General features: G+C 45.0%; 1 long non-coding RNA gene across 1 annotated transcript; it reads right to left on the bottom strand.

Annotated features, from left to right (window-relative positions):
• Positions 1–1,246: 1,246 nt before the first annotated feature.
• Positions 1,247–11,353, bottom strand: LOC122238379. Its single transcript, XR_006217287.1, has 3 exons — positions 11,266–11,353; positions 9,811–9,987; positions 1,247–1,476 (listed from the first exon to the last, which is right to left on the bottom strand). It is a non-coding gene; the product is annotated as an uncharacterized LOC122238379 (long non-coding RNA).
• Between the last annotated feature and the right edge of the window lie 3,899 nt (positions 11,354–15,252).

The following is a 15,252-nucleotide window of genomic DNA, read 5'->3' as shown; positions in this document are numbered from 1 at the left end:
GGTCAAAAATCAATCAGGCACATTTGTGTAGATCCATTTCTGGGTTCTCTATTTTGTATCACTGGTCTGTGTCTTGCTATCCACTAATACTACAGAATCTTGATTACTGTATCTGTGTAGCCAGACTTCACAGGTGGAGTGATTCTTCCCACTTTATTATTTTGTTTGTTTGTTTCATTTTTTTTTTCAAAATTGTTTTAGCTATCCTAGGTCCTTTCCTTTCCATATAAATTTTAGGATAAGCTTGTGTGTATCTACAAAACATCTTGCTGAGAATTTGATAAGAATTGTATTAAACCTATAGATAGATCACTTTGGAGAGAATTGACATCTTTACTATGTTGAGTCTTCCAGTGCACAAATATGGGATCTCTCTCCATTTACTTGGGTCTTCTGTGATTTCCATCGTCAGCATTTTGTAATTTTCAGCATACAGATCCTTTACCTGTTTTGTTGGATTTATACTGAGGTATCTCATTTTCTTTGGAGCGATTATAAATGGTACTGTGTTTTCAAGTTTGGTTTTCACATGCTTATTGTTTATAAATAAAAAATGCTATTGATTTTTGTGTGTTCCCCCTTATACTCTGCAACCTTACTGAACCCACTTATTCAAGGTATAAAAAATGTCTTTGGATTGTCTATGTGGACTCATGTCACTTGCAGATAAGGATGGTCTTATCATTTCTATTCCAATGTACATGTCTTTTATTTCTTTGTCAAGATTTAATTTGAAAGTTCTATAATTGTGTTTGCAAATATGTTGACTTGTTTGAAGAATCACTGGATGCAACTCCTGTTTTTATTTTATCTTCAAAAAATATTTATTTATTTATTTATTTTGAGAGAGAGAGAGAGAGAGAGACAGAGAGAGAGAGAGAATGATCAGGGGAAGGGCAGAGAGAAGAGAGAGAGAGAGAATCCCAAACAGGCTCTGCACTGTCAGCCCAGAGCCTGAGGTGGGGCTTGATCTCATGAACCGTGAGCCGAAATCAAGATTTGGACACTCAGCCAACTGAGCCACCTAGCGTCCTGCAACTCCTGTTTTTATATGGACACATTTACTGTCTATGTTAGAAACATAGGCCTATGTGAAGGCCTACAGTTTTGAAGCATTTAAATTTAGTGAAATATTTGAAAGCTTCAGAGATAATTTATTTAATCAATTTGTCTCAGAAAAATATTTGTTGAAGACAGGTAAGCATTAGAGATAAAACAAAACATATTTGAAAATATTTGTGGGTGATATTATGCATTTTAATTTCAAAAAATAAAATTCCAGCATTTAGCAGATGCGCTCTAATCTTCCCCAATATTTCAGCACCTCTAGAGAGTTTATTTTCACAATTAAAACTATGATGACCAGCAGAGGAGTCAATTGAGCTATCCATTCCAAGTTCGTTATCATAATATACGACTTTGATTGCAGGCTAAATATTGGAAATAATATCATATTGAAATAAATACATTTTTTTCCTGAAAAATACAGAGACAGATAACAGTTAAGAAACTGGTTAACAGCTGTGAATATATAACAAACAATTATTCTCTTTGTTATTTTTCAACGTTCAATTGTCAATATAAAGTTTTTATTCTGCTTTCATGTAAATGGGTTTGATTTTTTTTTTTTTTTAGAAAAGACGTCGTTTTAACAAGTTTCAGTAGAACAATTTTAGGCCCACCAATTTAATAGAAGTCAACATTGGTCAATATATATTTCAAAAAGTTACAGAAATTTAACTATTTTTGACATCCCCTCTTACTCTAAAAAAGAGTGCTGAAGTGGACATTACATTTCAGTGACTACCTTTAGTATGACTCAACTTTGAAATTACAGATACTTTCAGCATTTTGACATTCTAACATAGCACCGCTAATACAGGTACAAGGGTAAAGGATTATCTGGTGAGAAAGTGGGATGGATGGCCAGGGTAGTCCCAGTGAGGAGAAATTAAGGGCCACACACATCAGAGGGATCAGGCCTGAGGGTTGTGCTCTGAAGAGCTGAAACCTTCGGCACTTGTCACAGAGAGGTATGCTATGGCAACACAATAGCGCTGTTGGTTAGGGAGAAGCAGCCTTGTGCAGAACTGTGATCCAAGATTACAACTCTAAAGGCAATGGGAAACAAGTTCATTGGATTGGGTGAAGATGCTGGGGGTGGGGAGAGTGTCCCCAAATCGGTTTCTGGGCTTTTCTCTTTAGTAACAGTGGTGACCGACTAAGTGGTTATGTATGCTTCCCCAGTGCACCTCCAGGGAAGAAAAATCTGATGCTGACCAGCTCCCTTGATGCCCCATGATTGTTAGCCATTGTATACAAAGATGGGGCCACCAGCTATCAGCCTGGGAGTGTTCTTCCAAGAATGTATTTAAGAATCCTCTGTCCCTGTGTCTAACCAAAGCGAGGATAGGGCAGATGCCACTTGCACTGAAGGCACTAGCTTAGAGGAAAATAGACACAGGGATGTTGAAACAAAAAAACCCGATTACTCGAATTCTATTTAGTAGACTGGGAAGGTGCATCGGTTTCCTGGGGCTGCTGTATGAAAGGACCACAAACTGGGTGGTTTAACACAACAGAAATGTACTCTCTCACAGTTCTGGAGGCCCAAAGTTCAAAGACAGAGCATTGACTGGGCTGTGTCTTCTACGAAGCCTCTTCAGGAGGAGGGGCCTTCCTTGCCTTTTCTGGTGCCCAGAAGTTCCTAACATTCCTTAGCTTATGGCGAACCACTGCTTCTGATTTCACACAGCCTTCTTCCCTCTGTCTCCTTTCCTTCTTATAGGGACACCAGTTCATACTGAATTAAGGGCCCACCCTACTCCAGGATGACTTCATCTTAAGATACATCTTAATTAAATCTACAAAGACCAATATTCGAATAAGGTCACATTCACAGGTACCAGGGGTTGATACTCCAGCATACCTTTTTGGGGGACAGAATTCAATTCAGAACAGGGGTGTTAACAACTCTAGTCAAGGGTTTTGAAGAGACATAGTGAAGGGAAAAAAAAGTGTTACACTCAGATTATGGGAAACTTGAGAAGCTGTAGAGAAGCAGGCATGTAAACTCAATACAAAGAGAAATTTGAAATATCAGAAAAAAAAGTTTGGTGAATTTGTGTCGGCCAGAAGCATTTCAATAGAATAATCTCTTCAGAGCTCTTAGCGGAACCAATCATAAGACAAAGTTTCTCATTTCCGGAAAAGATTTTGAATACGTACACTCTACTGTTAGCAAGGAATATGACCAAAGCCCAGTTAAGACAAAAATGACACTATGTGCTCACGTGTGCCATTTGAAATACTTAATACTATTACTGACCCCAGAGAAAATTAAATGCAAGCCCAGTCATATCTCCACAGAATCAGGAACCTGGCAGTCTTTGCTTCAGGAAATTTCCCTAGGAGCCATGAAGCAGTTCATATAAATATGCTGACATCTTTCAACAGCTGGAAGTACTCATTCTGGGTGTTAACACAGCGGGGAACAATCAGAACTGGAAGAAGAATAAGTGATTGGCATGCTGGCACACTGCTGTAAGAATTGCAGTGGGGAACAATTACATCGCTCAAAGAACCCTTCACAATCGGATAGGAAGGGAATTATGTCAGTGCTGAAAGATTTCACAGCTGTACTCCCAAACAAACCTGGAAATGCACATTATAGGTACTGGAAACAAAGGAACCTATTATTTTGCCTTCTTTTAGGTAAGTGGTAAAGTACTGGGAGGTGGCAGAAAAGATAATTCTAAAGGGCAATTTAGCCTCCTGTCAGCACCTGGTTCTTGCTAGTTGTCATTTCCAAATGTATAACTACCTATCCACAACAGCCGGGTGAGGCTTTGTGTAGAAGGTTCGAATGAACTCAGTCTGATAATTCTGTCTCTGTGCCCAGAATGGTTATTTTACTATATTGATTTAGGGCTCAGAAAATTTCTGACATCAGTTTGTAGTAAGACTTTTTGGTACACGGTTGGAAGAATAATTAAAAAAATCTGACTTGGGAACAGTAGGTGGGCAGAACAAATTCGATCCCTCGATTTAAGAAAGCTCCTAGGATCATTGTGAATTTAAGTAACCTGATTTCCCGCTTCACTTCCCTCCTCCGCATGCAGATGGTGCACAGATGCGTGCATCTTGCTTGGGTTGCTAAGCCCTTGTCTCTCACCTCTTGACCACACTTCCTGTTTGGCTGTGTGATGCGGGTCTGGGACCCTGCAAATCACCTTTCTCCTTTGCCGCTGGCTCTTTCCTAGGTTCTGCCACTAGGGGGCACTCGAGGGAGACTGGAAAGCTAGAGCTTGTCTCTTAATTAGAGTCTGGTTCTTTGGACTGTGATCCCAGTAACTGTGTGTTCACCCCAGCCAGTGGTAGTTGGTTCCAGGTCTTTCTGTACTGTCAGAACTAGCCTCACCACACTCTCTCAGAGCCACCAGCCCAGACAGCCGGTGCCCTTTCTTCAGATGTCCAAGTCCTCATCCAAGTGATCAAGTACCAGCAGCCAACGGGCAGCAGTCCCTGCTCAGAGCTGCAGAGGGACCGGCACCCTGTCTGAGCTTCTAGTAACCCCAATAACATTCCCCAGCCCAAAGGGTGCCGTTGTGGTACACCCCCTTTGCCTTTCCTGCTCTCTGGTATCTGTCGGCCAATTTCTTAAGCTCAGTTCTTTCTGCTAATAAGCTGGCTAATAAGCTGTCTTTTCCTGACCAGACCTTGACTAAAAGGCACCTATATGTTAATGCAATTTCTCTCTATACTGTTTACTTAACCATTATACAGTAAAACCTTGGTTTGTGATCATAATTCATTCTGGAAACATGCTTGTAATCCGAAGCACTCATATATCAAAGCAAATTCCAATAACTATTGGCTCAGTTGTGATCACGTGACATTCAGTGTCACACACTACTTGTGTTGCAAGATGTGGCTTGTTTACCAAGTTAAAATTTATTAGAAATGTTTGCTTGTCTTGCAGAACACTCGCAGAACAAGTTACTCACAATCCAAGGTTTTACTGTATTTGATGTGTCTGTAGGTCATTTACTGGTGTGTATAGTTATAAGAAATAGATGTATGAAGGAGCTCCCAGGTGGCTCAGGTGGTTAAACGTCTGACTTTGGCTCAGGTCATGATTTTGCAGTTCATGAGTTTGAGCCCTGCATCGGGCTCTGTGCTGACAGCTCGGAGCCTGGAACCTGTTTAGGATTCTGTGTCTCCCTCTCTCTGTCCCTCCCCACCCCCACACTTGCACTTTGTCTCTGTCTCTCTCTCTCAAAAACAAACATTAAAAAATTTTTTAAAAAAGAAATAGATGTATACATCAGGGTTTGCTTGGAGCTTAAGTGCATCAGGCTGCTTAGCTTGTGTGTCAGATCTCTCACCTGAGATAATACTTTAGACTGTTCAGATACCGCCTGACCTGAGACCTCCTCCTAGGCTGTCCGTCAGTCATTAGCCCAGTCATTACATGATCACATTGTCTGCCTCAATGGCACAGCCACTTTTAAGATTATGGCTTTGAAGCACATAGACTATCTTTGATAACTTGGCTGCCCATTCCAAAACTCAATGAATTGTTATCTTGACATAGCTGCAGTTAAATATTTGAGACACAAAGGAAGTGGACATATTAATCTAGATTGGGGAAAAACTTCCACGATCAAAGAAAAGGTGCTTTGCTAACTGATAACCAGGGTAGATCAGTCCTTGAATAAACATGACGCTGTGGGAGATTTACTCCTCATTTAGCGATAGCCAGACTATTCTGTGATTTAACCCAGAAAGGAAAACCAGATAGAGTATAGGAAGCTTTGAAGCAAGAACACCTTAGGAGCCTCTTCTAGTGACTTGTAAGATGCAAATTCAGCACCCGCACGCCCTCACACAGATGCATGTGAGACAGCCAGTGAGCTATTTGAGTAGGAAGTTTTTACTCACAGAAAGAACTCATGTCAGCTCTGGGAGCTTGAATCAAAACAAATCTTTTAAAATCTATATATATATATATGTATATATATATATACACACACACACACACACACACACATATATATATTTAATTCTGTATTTTTTGGGGGGTGTTAATGTTTATTTATTTATTTATTTATTCATTTATTTTTGAGACAGAGAATGGGGGAAGGGCAGAGAGAGAGGGAGACAGAAGATCCAAAGCAGACTCTGCGCTGACAGCAGAGAGCCTAACTGAACTCATGAACCATGAGATCATGACCTTAAGCTGAAGTTGGATGCTTAACCAATTGAGCCACCTGGTCACCCCAAAACAAACCCTATAAACGTGAACAATAAATCACACATAAACTTGGATTGAGCCTATATGACAACCACTGGTAGATTCTTAGAGACTGCAAGTTTCTGTATTGAAGAGAGAACAAACCAGAATAGAACAGGGGGAACTCCAATGTTAAATGGGTCTTACACAGACAGCAGATGCTGTACTCAAAAAAGTTCATGGTTAAAAAAAGGGAAGGGGTACATGTGGTCATCAGATGTGAGAATTTCATAGTTGTTTGAAGCATGAGGTATGGTGCCTCTAGAGTTCCAAAAAAGCTCAAGCGCACAGAGGCAAATTTATCTGCAGCCACTTGAAACACAGGACATTTTACTTGTAGACAGACCAGATTTGCAATAATTCAAGAATTATATCCAAATGGTGCAATTCATTCCTCCTCTTGGACTTCTGGCTCAGTCATGTTTACTCAGCAACAATAGATGCGTCCATAACCTTTCTACTCTGTTTTCCATCACGGGAACCAGGCTGCCTCTCTGATCAAGGTCAAAGGTAAGAGAGTGAATTTGAATAGTGAACACTAAGCCAAAGGACTTCTGCACTCCCGTGAATGCTTTTGACTTTGGAATGGCGCACTCCCCTGCCCACTGAGACTTTTCTGGATCACACCTTTCATTGCCTCAGATAACTGAAAGCTCCCCGGTCTTTCTATTCCCACCTCTGTCTTCACCACAGGGAGAACAGAAAATTACTCCATCTGATCCTGTGAGTCCAAACCCCACTCCAGAGCCCTCATTGCCAAGCTTGTCATGCACAATTTGTCCCCAACCACGTATGCCCCTTGAAAGATGCTCTCATTTTGCAAAAGGTCTATAGAACCTGTCCTGTGGCCTCTCCATCCTGTCAGGGGATGTGCACAGTCGCTTCAATATCCTGTTGATGATCTGTTCAGTATCTTCTGCAGCTGTCTTCCCTGCTGCCACAGGTGAAGCCATGACTCTGACCTTGACAGATGCCTTCCACACCTCCGAGATGGCAAACCCTAAGCTCCTCCTCTGACCCACTGCCCTCTCCTTCCACACAATCTCAGTTTGACACTGAGCCACTCTTGAGCTCTGAGCTACCCTCATCACAACTTGGCCCTTTCCAGAATCCTCTTCCAGCTTCAGGAAGCCCTTATTCTTCTTGCACCCATAACCCATCTCCATTGGGCCACTTCACTTTTGACAGCATAGTAATTCTCTCACCTTTTTAGGGGTTTGGCCCCGGATTTGCCAAACTTGACCCCTGGTCAAAGAGAGCCATCAATCTTCTGGATGCCTTCCTAGCTAGAAATCCCAATACCTGACATTTTCTGAGCATTCCCCTTTCAGCCTGAAGACCCCCATCTTGCTGCTGGTGTCTGATTCCTTTAAACCCTCTGCATGAGGCTGCAGTCATTATACTGAGCTACAAATTTGCTTTGGGACTTAGAGCCGGCTTACTAACCTATTCCTCACTCTTCTTTGCCCATCCCTGCTTCAATTGTCCTCAAGCCCAGAATCTCCCCTAGTCAGCCTGCCCTCCATCCAGAGTTGCAAAGCCAACTCTGCCATCAGAGCTAATATCAAATCACCTCCAACCTCTCCACGGTTGGCAACTTAATGCCTTTTTAAGTTTCCCAGTTAATAATCTTGACTTCCCAGTTCTCCAACTTGAAGGACTCTGTACTCCCCTCCACCCTCCCTCTGTCTCCAAGAAAAAGAGCCCCTTCCTTCCAGCCAACTTGGGTTCAAAACATATATCTGCAGCTTCCTTCCATCTTGGAACTATGTCACAAAAGTAGGGGCCACTTTGTCATCTGTCACTCACTGACTTTGCAGACTAACATGGTATAGGTCCCACACCTGTGTAACTACGGTTGGCATAAGTCTGTTACAGATCCATATTTTACAACAGACCTTTGACCTAAGGATGCCCCAAGTAGGAGCTGAAATAGTTCTGCCCGCCCTACCCCACTCAATGTTTTGGCAACAAACAGGGGAGGGAGGCTGCTCCTGTGAAAATCCTCAGGCGCCCTTCAGTGGCAGATCATCAGGAACTGCACTGTCACCTGGGGCTGAGGCCACGCCCCGTCCCCCATCTCTGGTGCCTCAAATCTTGGCAGGAAACACAGCTTCCAGTTCCAACTCTGGGAAGCATTTACAGGGCAGGTGCATGCTGCCTTGGCTTTCCTTAACATGTTGGCTGCCTGGTCCCTTTCCCCCATATCACAGGAGCCACTCTGGGACCTCAGATCCCTGGCAGGGACCTTGACCTTTGGACAACCCCTGCAAGTCAGTACCTAGATCAGGGATTGGCAAATGTTTTAGGCTTCCAGAAGCAAAATTGAGGAAATTATACAGGAACTTACAAAGCAGGGGAAATTGCTACCTCACCCTGCCTTGTCTGCCTGGGGCAGGCCATCTGGGAGTGGGCACACCTCGTGCCCAGCTGCCACCAGCTGGAGTCAGCTGGAGACATTCTCAAGAAGGGAAGCACAGGTCCAAGCAGGAGGGGCTGACGGTTCTGGTGGGCAGCATTCTGGGCGTCACTGGGCAGAGAGGGAAAGGGAGACCTGCCAGCTCACATCACCTTGGATTTACTTACTCAAGGGGACTGACTGTCATCTGCTCCCTTTCCTCACATCACATGGACACTATCGGTGCCTGAGACCCTTGGCTGGGGAGCTCATACCTCTGGCGCCCACTCCAGAGCTCACCACGGTGGCCTGGTTTTTTCCCACACTGCTCCCTGCATCACTGTGACACAGCAGGGCCTCAGCTCCAGGGCCCTGGGATCTTATTTATGGAGTCATCAGAGAAGAGGCATCAGAAAAGTTGCCAGAGAAGAGTTATGGCATCATCCGGCTTTTGTCACATGGTACCACTAGGCTGCCCAGCCCCCTTTCCCCACTCCCCTGTTTCAGACCTTGGCAGGTGGCCTGGGCCCATCATGCCAACCTCCAAACCACTAAGATGCAAATCACAGTCTTGCATTGGCTCTTTTTAGAGTGGACTGACTACTTTATCCACTATATCCCCAGGGTTACCCCAAAGCCTCCACCTTAGCAGTGGACTAGCCTCCAGTAAAAGCCCAGTAGTCCTAAGAAAGTGGTCCCCACATTGCCTTGTTTCTTCTTAGAGGTGCTTGGTTGCCTGACCCCCCACTCACCCCACCTCCCTGACATCACTGGAACCACACCAATGCCTTGGACTCTTGGCAAGGGACCCGGATGGCTGCAGCCAGCCCCCCCTCCCCCCCCGACAAGCCATTAGAGCTTCACTGCAGTATAAATGGCTATTGAGCACCCTTGAAGGATTCAAGTTGAAAAGGGCTGTTAATTTACACACCAGATTTCAGAGTCTTAGTCCTAAAAGAGATGTAAAATATCTCACTGATATTGTTATCTTGATCACATGTTGAAAGGACAGTATTTGGGATATATTGGGCTAAATAAAATATGTTACGATTAATTTCACCTGATTCCTTTTACTTTTTAAAGATGTAGTTACTAGACAATGTAAAATTATATGTACCTCACACAGGCAGGCCTGCGTCACTCTTATCATTGTGAAACTTCTTGCACATCACTGTGGCCACATTAGGAAGTCCACCCTGGCCAGGGGTCTTGCCCTTTGGTGCCAGCCCCACAGTGATGAAAGACATCTCTATATTGCTCTGGTTCTTAGAGTTTGTTGACTGCTGGACCTCAGCTTGCCAGATTAGGAAATAAAAATGCAAGATTCCCAGTTACATTTGAATTTCAAATACAGAACAAATAGTATCTTATTATAAGCACGTTCCAGGTCCTTATTTGTTGTTTATCTGGAATTCGAATGTGGCATTCTGTGTTTTATCTGTCCACTCAATGAGTCAGTTATCTGCCAACCCCACATTTTCCCTGTGTCTTCCTCATCTCTGGGGTCACACTGGTGACTCAGCCCTCGGAAAGGGGCTTGGATTGTGGGTTCCAGTCACAAAAGCCCTTACAAAGTAGTCACCACATTGCCTTGGAAAATCTTAAGAGTATCCTGGATGCCTGGGCCCTGGCCCCTGGGGCCATGCCAGTACTTCAGACGTTTCACAGAGGTTCTGGGACTCTGGGGCCTACCCTAGAGTTTTTGTTCTTCCTTTGTGTGCATTGGCTGATCTGATGGACCCCATTTCACTGTGTCAACACTAAAACCTTTACACTGACTTGATTCTTCTTAACGTACATGACCTCCATTTTGCCACACATTACCAGGTCACATGAATCCTTAGCCTTTTGATGAGGAGCCTGGACCACTGGTGTGAGCTACAAAAACCGTTGGCCTAGTCTTGGCATTGCCTTTGAAGCCTTCAGTGTGTATTGTAGGCTGGTCTTCACATTCCCCACTACACAGCAGTGTATGCCCCATAAGCCATTAGACAGTGGGCACTGTATTATCCTGGTCCCCCTTATGGTGAACTGGCTGTCTAAACTGTCTCCCCCTACACTGCTAGGTTCATGGTGCATTATACCCTTGACAGGTGGCCAGGTCACTCTGGATCCCCAGGTATGTGGCTCATACAGCACACCTCCTTCTTTATGGGTGAGGAGGCAGGGCGGGGCCTGCCTTCGGAAGGGGTTGCACATGGGTCGCGGCCATCCCAGGGGTCTCCTACTTGTTTCTGGTTTAGCCCTTCTTTCCTTCCCACTCCTGACTTCTCTGCTAGTGAACAGTGGGCTCCACCACAGTCTCCAGAGATAAACCCCTAGCCCAGCTGACCAAGCTGGTTGGTCTCATAAGCCTTTGCATGGCCTACTTCTTGGTTTTTCTGCCCTACTCTTGGTAATTGTTTTTATTGCTTGGGGTTTTCCAGTCTCACTTCTAGTTTCTCCTTTGAATCTGTGATTTATTGATGTTAAATGAGAGAGGGCACCAGGAGAGTGGGTACTGCACTGAACCTCTCACGGAAAATGGTCATAGCTCAGCCACTAAAGCACCATGCAGATGTGGAAAAGTTACCTCAACCTTCAGCCTCAGTTTCCTTCCCAAAAATGACATGGCGTGTCTGTTTGTGCTTTTTTGAGGAAGAGGATGTTGTCTAAGTTCTCTGGAGATTTTAGAATGCTCTCTGACATACTTATGGTTCCATGTCCACTTTTTGCCTTCTGGTTCTGTTGTAGAAACAAGGACAGCCCCAAAGAAATGGTTGTGTGCTAGGAGGGAGAGAAGACCACCTACAAATTCAAGACACATTTCTAAAATGTATTATTTTATTTCTGAGAGAGAGAGAGAGAGAGAGGCAGAGAGAGAGAGGGAGACACAGAATCCGAAGCAGGCTCTAGGCTCTGAGCTGTCAGTACATACTGAGAGCGACACAGCTTAAACCCGTGAACTGTGAGATCATTACCTGAGCTGAAATCGGATGCAGAACCGATTGAGCCCCCCAGGTGCCTCTCAAGACATATTTTTAAACTCCATCTGTAATTGCTTTGGGAATAGAAGTTAGAGTGGCGCCCTCTGCCTGACTTTCTCATGCCTGGCACAGACCCCTACCTAACCAGATGCCTTTGCTTCTATCGCTGCCCTGAATCTCCTTGTCCCAAATCTCAGCTGTAATCTAAAGAGTTTTCTATTTGCCACCAGCATCGAAGCCAACACTTTAAAGGCAAGAATCCTTCAGCTTCGGCTGTAGCCTTTAGAAGACCCTGGATGTTTTGTTTTGGCCCAAGGAGTTTGCCCAGTCAACTGGGCTCCTTTAAAAGATTTAATGGTGTTTTGTGTGTTAGCACTGTGACTTGGTGGTGTGAGCTCAAAAGAGCAGGTTAAGATCACCTTTCAGCCAGGAACTTTTGGTGGGCCTGCACTGGAGGGACAGACACAAGATATCGGGGCAGATGCGGAAGGAGGGTGCTGTCATTCATGTGCTGGCTCCCTGGCCTCTGCTTTCTGTGTGAGGGACTGATGGCCGTCTGCCTTTCTGAGCAGAGCCTTGTTCCGTCACCAGTGACTTGGTATCTGTGGCCTAGTGGGAAAACCTCCCTATAAGTTATTGTAGTTCTAATAAGGGGGTATTTTTATCCCTGAAAGGAATAAACCCAGGTATCAGAACACTGGTGCTGGGGGAGATCTGGGGCCATGGATGGATTTGCAGAGCTCTTACACCAGTCGCGGGAAAACAGAGTTAGGTAAGGGATACTGAAACTGTCCATGATGGTTGTAGGTGCTAGTTGCTGACTTCTTACAGCCAGCCTGGGGTCTGTAGCAGAGAGATCTGGAAATTTCTAAAACTTTCTGAGATCCTCTGTTGGTGCAATCTAGAACAAAGTATTCTCTGGGGCCACAGAGGATGCCAGCTGTCCTTGACCTCCCCACTTCCTTTTCTTCTCAGAGCCATGAAGAACAAGACCAGCTTGACAGGAGGATAGTGAACATCATGGAAACTTCAACAGGGACCCCAGTTCAGGGTATGGCAACTCTGGTCTGTCTTGGGTCTCTAGAGCTCTGTGTTCTCCAAGAAGGTCAGAGTGATGGACAGTCACTTCCCACCATGGATCCTCTGGGCCTGGGGCTTGAGCCAGAGAATGCTGTGCTGGGTGGTGTACAGGCATGAGAATTCCTTCTTGAGTAGCTCCCTTCACTAGGAGAATTCTGAAATTAAATACGCTTGTCATTTGTAATGCAATTAATACCACTTGGCACAGATAGGGACCAGGGGATGCCAGCAGTAGATAAGGAAGGCTGCTCGGAAGAACCTTGCTTGCTCTGGGATTCCATGAGCCTAATCCTGTTATTATTGTTAATATGTGTAATTTAAAATATCAATGATGCATATCAATAATGAGAATTTGGTTTGTCTTTTCTAAATATACGGGTCACACATCTAAAGCATTCTGAGGTTTACAAAGCAGAACTGTTGGAACCCCAGCAAAAATGCACTGACTTTTACAGTTTTATGGTTGAGACAACCAGCTCTCAATGCCAGTTTCCAGCCCTCGCCTCCAGAGCCAGCAGGTGGTGGGGCAGGTAGTGTCCAAGGGATTGGCTGAGCTCTGGGATGGGGACCCTTTCTGGGCCCTGCTCCGACAAGTTAACTGTGTGATCCTGTGTGAAGAGTCATGTCCCATACCTGTCTACCTTCCCAGATCCCGCCCCCACCTATCCCATAAATACCAGGTGACAGCTACCTCCCCATGGATGCACCTGGGGCTCTGTGACCCTCTGATCATGCCTCCCCAATTTTTCCTGGAGTGTAGGTCCCCAGAGCCACAGGGACTCTTCACTCTGAGTGGATAAGCCACCAGAAAGTTGAAAAAAACTGGGCCCTGGGAACCAAGCCATTTTTCAATCTTTTGGGGTAAATTGTAAGAACTCTAAGGACACTACTATGGACTGAATGGCTCTTCCAAAATCCATACGCTGAAACCCTAATCCCCAGTGTGATGGCATTAGGTGGTGGGTCTCACGGAGAGAATTAGGTTCAGATGTGGTCAAGTGTGGGGTCCCATGGTAGGGTTAGTTAGTGTCCTTACAAGAAGAGGAAGAGGGGCGCCTGGGTGGCTCAGTCGGTTAAGCGTCCGACTTCAACTCAGGTCATGATCTCATAGTCCGTGAGTTTAAGCCCTGTGTCAGGCTCTGTGCTGCCAGCTCAGAGCCTGGAGCCTGCTTCAGATTCTGAGTCTCCTTCTTTCTCTCTCTGCCCCTCCCCTGCTCACACTCTGTCTTTGTCTCTCTCTCAAAAATAAATAAACATTAAAAAATTGTTTTTAAATAAACGAAGAGGAAGAGACTAGAGCTCTCTCTCCACACTCTGAGAACACGCCTACCGAAGGCGGCCATCGGTAAACCAGGAAGAGGGTCTTCACCAGAACCCACCCATGCTGGCATCCTGATCTCAGACTCACAGCCTTCCAGAACTGTGAGAAACATGCTTGCTGGTTAGGCCACCTACTCTATGGTATCTTGTCATTACAGCCCAGACTGACTAAGGCAGGGACAATGCCTGCACATTGAAAATCTTACTTCCCAGCAACTTGGGGGCAGGGTGTTAGGCACCTAACAAGCTCTGGGTAAATAAACCTTCTTTTGTCCCGAGGGATGTAGCCTTCTAAATCTCACTGCTCACATGTCAGGCCTTTGACACAACACCCAGAAAACTTCTTGCATTTCTAATCTCCTGTGTTCCCTGCAGGTAATTGCACAGAAAATTCATGCTGCAAGGGGAATTACAAGGAATTATACATCTCCTTTCACCTCACTAGGCTTTCATTTTGACAGAGAAGCGGCCATGATTTTAGGATGGTGGACGGGGCGGGGGGGGGGGCAGGGGGTAGACAGACTACACAGCTGGGCTCTACACTTTCCTCAACTCACTCAAAAATCAAGATGGTACTTACCTAAGCTTCTCCCCAACAGATGCTCAGAGCCTAGGGCTGCAGTGGCTGTCAGAGTTCTGTCCATGCAGCCTCTGTGAGTAGGCTGTGGTCTAGAGGCGAGCCATGTTCAGCTCAATGACATAAAGCTGGGTCAAGCTGACCTGGAATGTTAACCACCTAGGGCTCTTAATGCTGCCTCGTGGCTGAGAAACACCCACTCTTTCTTAGAATAATGGTCAGTATGGATTAGAAGGTGGAAGGATAGGGCAGGACATCCATGGAGCTTCTTTGCAAAGGCAGGGGTAGAAACTGAGGTTATTTATACATACTAAGAACATTTTATGAGCTCTCAAATGGGGAAACGAGTCCTGATTGTTGGACCAACATGTGAAACCAGGCCTCTGAGAAGTTGTATCTGCAAGGTCATCTTATCCGGTTTGGCATCTCCAGGAGGCCAGGTGTGATAGAAGGGAATCATGAGTCACAGATGTCCTGCCCTACCCATCCCGTCCGCATCCCTACCCAAAGGGTCCCCAGACTGTTGGTCTGTTAGAGGGACGATAAATGTGAACAAGGGGGTTGAGAGATGTTGGTGATGTCAGAAAAGTAACGGTTCTGGGAAATTTCAGGAAGG

Source organism: Panthera tigris, chromosome B2, assembly GCF_018350195.1.
Source record: "Panthera tigris isolate Pti1 chromosome B2, P.tigris_Pti1_mat1.1, whole genome shotgun sequence".
NCBI lineage: Eukaryota > Metazoa > Chordata > Mammalia > Carnivora > Felidae > Panthera > Panthera tigris.
This window is presented reverse-complemented; position numbering and strand designations above follow the sequence as displayed.